We start from the raw sequence: 5,485 nt of genomic DNA, 5'->3' as shown, positions 1-5,485 counted from the left end.
CCAGCCGCCTGTTTGTTTTTTGAGACAGGGTCTCACCATGTAGTTCAGGCTGACCTTGAACTCACTATGTAGCCCAGGCTGGCCTCAAACTCAATCCTCCTCCCTCAGCCTCCTGAGTGCTGGGATTACAGGCATGTGCCGCAACACTTGGCTATATTGATTGGTTTTCTAATGTTGAACTGTGCTTGCAATCTGGAAATAAATCTTACTTGATCATGATCTTTTTTGTTGTTGTTGTTGGTACCAGGGATCGAACTTGGGACCTTGAGCTTGTGAGGCAGACGGAGATGATCCCTGAAATATACTGCAGCCAGAGTAGTGGCTTCGTCTGCCACCAATCTCCTGAGTTTGGGGACATCTTGCTCCTATCTGCCTCAGGCCTGTAGCCCTGTAGAGACCAAGCACCATGCCTTCAATTAAGTTACAGAGCTCTGGGCCTGGGATTTAGCTCAGTGGTTCCGACGCCTGCCTCTCAAGCACAAGGACCCGAGTTTGATCCCTGGTACCAAAAAAAAAAAGTTACAGAGCTCTGATGGAGAGGTATTTGAAGTTGATGTTAAAATTGCCAAACGATCTACGACAATTAAGACCATGCTGGAAGTCCTCCTCAGATGTCACTGATTCTTTTATAGGGAAGATCTGAAGCTTATAAATACTTAAATGAAGAGAAGGGTTATGTGCCAATCACTAGCTATATTCCGGTGATAAGATTTGGGAATGGATGAAGGAGATGATGACCCAGTTCCTCTACCAAATGTTATTGCAGCAATATTTTTAAAAAGGTCATTCAGTGGTGTACCCACCACAAAGATGAAGAAAAGTGAACAAGTGATATCCCTGTTTGGGACCAGAAATTCCTGAAAATTGACCAAGAAACCCTTTTTGAACTTATTCTAGCAGGAAACTACCCAGACATCAAAAGTTTGCTTGATGTTACATGCGAGACTGTTGCAAATACAATCAAGGGGAAAACTGAGGAGATTCACTTAAGAACTTCAATATCAAAAATGACTTCACTGAAGAGGAGGAAGCCCATGTACACAAGGAGAACCAGTGATGTGAAGAAACGTGAAATGTTGTTCCTGGCACTGTAACACTATAAGGATTGTTCCAAATACTAGTTGCACTGCTCTGTTTATAATTGTTAATATTAGACAGACAGTAGACAAGTGCAGCAGCAAATCAATTGTATTAGCATAATATTGTCCTCATTGCATGTACAGTTTGAATACACATTCCAAACCAATGGCCGAATTTCTTCTAGTCTGAGCAAAAGTTGCTGTTTTTCTTTACTCTGAATAAAACTGAATTGTGAGTTTTCTATAGAAGGTTGACATTTTGAGCTTTCCCTCTTTCTGTAAAGTGATTTCTGCCTAGTTTATTGTCCAGTTAACTTTAGTTAGCTTTTAAAAGTGGACATTGTAGGGCCCGGGATTTAGCTCAGCGGTTTTGCTGCCCGCTGAACAAGCACAAGGACCCGAGTTCAATCCCCGGTACCAAAAAAAAAAAAAAAAGTGGACATTGTAGCTGGGGATGTAGCTCAGTGGTGCTTGCCTTCGCAAGCACAAGGTCCTGAGTTCAACCCCCAGTACTAGAAAAATAATTTTCTGAAATTAACAAAAATAAATAAATAAAATAAAATAAAATATCTTGCAGCCAGATGTTGTGGTACATACCTGCAATCCCAGCACTAGGGAGGCTGAGGCAGGATTACAAGTTGGAGGCCAGCCTGAGCTACATAGTGAGACTCTGTCTCAAAAAAGCATGAATAAGTAGGTAATAAAAATAGTAAGGGAGGCTAGGCATGGTGGTGCATGCCTGTAATCCCAGCATGTAGGAGACTGAGGCAGGAGGATTGCCATGAGTTCAAGGCCAGCCTGGGCTACATAGTGAGTTCAAGGCCAGCCTGAACTACATAGGGAGACCCTGTCTAAAAAAAAAAAAGTTTAAAAAAAACTAGTAAGGGATTGGGAAGTATAGCTCAGTGTAGAGCACTTGGCTAGCATACATGAGGCCCTGTGTTTGAGCTCCAGCACCATTCTCCAAAAAAAAGCTGTGAAACTTTTGCTTTTTTCCTACCTATAAAATGAACTGGGCATTTTGGGGGAGAGGAAAGGAGAATTTTTTTTTTTCTCTGGTATCAGGGATTGAACTCAGGACCTTGTACTTGGGAGACAGGTGCAGTGCCACTGAACTAAATCTCTGACCTGGAAGAATTTTGACCACCACTTTCAACTGTATTATTATTTATTTGTCAATTTAAAATCCCTGTTTGTGTCAGTATAGTGCCATACACCTGTAATGCTAGCACTCTGGGAGGCTGAGGCAGGAGGATTGCAGCCAGGGAAACAGTGAAATCTTATCTCAAAACACAAAATAAAAAGGGATAGGCTATAGCTCAGTTCAAACACTTAATATCCATGTTTTTCTTCCTCTTTTTTTTTTTTTTTTTTTGGTACTGGGGGTCGAACTGAGGACCTTGTGGTTACAAGGAAGGCAGCAGAACCACTGAGCTAAATCCCTGGCCCCATTTCTTCCTCTTTTTAAAAATGGTTTTTTGAGACAGAGTGTCACTATGTAGCTAGAGTTGGCTTCAAACTCTCAGTGATCCTCCTGCCTCAGTCTCCCAAGTGCTAGGATTACAGGCGTGCCCCACCAAGCCTGGCCTCCTCTTCTTTTTGTCATGGGGTCTTGCTAAGTCACTAAATTGCCCAGGCTGGGCTCAACCTGTGGTCCTCCTGCTTTAGCCTCCAAGAGTGCTGGGGTTACAGGTATGGGCCACTGTTCCTAGCTTCAAAATATCTTCTAAGAGCACTGGCAAGCTATTCAATGAGAGTGATGTAATCTGATTCACATTTTAAGTTTCTTTTCCCTTCTACCAAGACAGTTATGGTAGTATATGCCTGTAATCCCAGCACTTGAGAAGTTGAGGCAGGAGGATCTCTAAGAATTGGAGGCCATGGACTGGACATTTAGCTCGGTGGTGCTGCGCCTGCCTCACAAGTGCAAGGTCCTGGGTCTGATCCCTAGTACTGGGGAAAAAAAAAAAAAAGAATTGGAGGCCAGCCTGAGGTACATGGTGAGTTTTAAGGCCAGCCTGTACTATACAGTGAGACCTTGTCTCTGAAAAAACAACAAAAAAAATTTTTTATAGGAATAAACAGACACCAGAGGCTATGCAGTAGCAGAGGCAGGAGATGATGGTGGCTGGTTATATTCTAAATAATGGTAGTAAAGATGGAAAGAAGTGGATGGCATTCAACTGTATTTTAAACTTTATTTATTTTTAAAAATTTATATTTTGGTTTTTTGAGACAGGGTCTCGATATGTAGTTCAGGCTGGCCTTGAACTTGCGTTGATCCTCCTGCCTCAGGCCTCTGAGTGCTAGGAGGTGTGAGCCACCATGGCTGGCTCTATTTTTTAATTTTTAAATTTGTTTTTGGTTTTTTGAGACAGAGTCTCACTATGTAGCCCAGACTGTCCTCAAACTCTCATGCAATCTTCCTACCTCAGCTTCCCAAGTGCTGAGATTATAGGTGTGTACCACCAGGCCTGATTTAAATATATTTTAAAATATTGGCCGGTGGTATTGCATGTGATGCTCAAGGCCCTGGATTCAATCCCCAGTACCAAAAAGAAGAAATAAATTTCTCATAAAGCTGAGTTCTTTAAAGGCAGAGACCTTTAAAGACTTTTGTCCTGAGGATAAAGCCTAGCACATAGTAAGTGCTCAGTGAATACTAGTTTAATGGATGAATGAATCACACAGATAACCAGACTGGGGTTCTCAGGCCCTAACCCCAGCTCAAAGACTAGAGATTTTCTCCCCTTTCACCCCAACCCTTCTAGTCACCATGATATCTGATTGTGCTAACCACTTCATGAGTGCTTAACATGAGGCAAACATAGTGCTAATTACCTCCAATTCTCACAATATCCTTAAGGGGCGAATCTGAATACAGTATTGTTCACATTTTACACCTAATCCTAAAAAACTGATATAGAAGGAAATATAATTCCCGACCTGTTAGATGTCAAATGTGCTGAATTTGTGGTCCAACAACATCAAGGAATGAAGACTCAAACCAAAAGAAGAAGTTGAGAGTTTTATTGAAATAAAGACAAAGAGAATAGCTCTTGGATTTCCAGGAGGGGTCCCAAGTGGGTTGCCACCAGGGTCCTTGGTCAGGGATAATTTGTACAGCAAAATCACAAAGTGGGTACAATGTGGGTCAGATTGCATTCAACCTACAAGATTACAAGTATAGCTCCTTAGCTAATATTGATCCAGTAAGGAAACAAGTCATGGAGCAGGGGTACATAGAAAGAACAAAGGCATTTTTGGGAAGGGATGGGTCCAGGTGCTCTGGTCACCCACCTGGGTATCTGATGCCTAGCTGGATTTACTGGATCAGGTGATGCTAATTACAGCATAAGTTCAAGTTACTGTTTATCCCTGAGGGAGGCAAGAAGGCCTGGCCCCTGTATCTTCTTCATCTTGAGGCCTGGGCTTCCTCAGATTTGCCTTCAGCCACAATTCTGCTGTCACAGGCGGTGGAACCACTGAGCTAAATCCTTGGGCCTTGATCTCTTTATTTTTTGTGCTGACTTCCTTGAGGGTCCAGTCCCTCTCCGACTGTATATTAGTTTCTATCTAACTTAGCTGCCTGTAATAAGATCATCCAGCTAAGAAAGAAGAGCCGATCAGAGAGCAATAGTCATTTTCAGATCTGGCTCTATAGTCCCAAAGATTTCAACCTGCCTGAGTCTTAAGAGATTGGAATAAGAATCCTCCTCAGGGGGAAAAATACTGTCTTGGAAGTCTTTCCTGGTCAATGTGTCTGAAGGTGGAAGCAAATAACCCTCCTTGTTCTGATCTCTGTGGCCAGGGTAGAAGGGCACGGATGATGCTTCAGGAGTAAGGAAGTGCACCCTTTTCGGGTGGGTGCAGGAAATAGGAACGCAGTTTTTTATAATCAACTTGTCTTACAACTTTCTGAGCAAGTTGCACCTTCCTGGTTCCCTGGTTTCTTTTTCTATGAAATAGAACTATCTCTGAATATCAACCCTAACAGCAATCTCACTAGTATTGTTGTGGCTAAGGTTTTTTTTTTTTTTTTTTTGAGACAGGGTTTCACTATGTAGCCCAGGCTGGCCTCGAATTCTCTTCCCGTCTCAGCCTCCCAATTGCTGGCATTACAGGCATGCGCCACCATGCCTGGCTGTTGTGGCTAAGATTAAATATGATATCAAATAGCTTTATAGCGTTTTAAGCACAGTAAACCCCACGAAACAAACATTCAACAATAGTAGCCCTGAGTGGTCGCGGAGAGCTGAGAAGCACAAAACTGGAAAGATTAGGAGTCTGGGTGGGGCCTAGGAGGACGGCATCAGTGGATTGGGTTAGCCAAAGGGGGCGTGGCCAGGGAGGAGCCAACCGCGTCCCTTCAAATCCCTTGAATTTAGAAAAACACGCGGTAGTTT

The sequence above is a fragment of the Heterocephalus glaber genome, unplaced genomic scaffold, assembly GCF_053883595.1.
Source record: "Heterocephalus glaber isolate CG9 unplaced genomic scaffold, H.glaber_assembly_v1.0 deba00001451, whole genome shotgun sequence".
NCBI lineage: Eukaryota > Metazoa > Chordata > Mammalia > Rodentia > Bathyergidae > Heterocephalus > Heterocephalus glaber.
The sequence above is the reverse complement of the archived record's forward strand: the minus strand, read 5'-3'. Positions refer to the sequence as shown.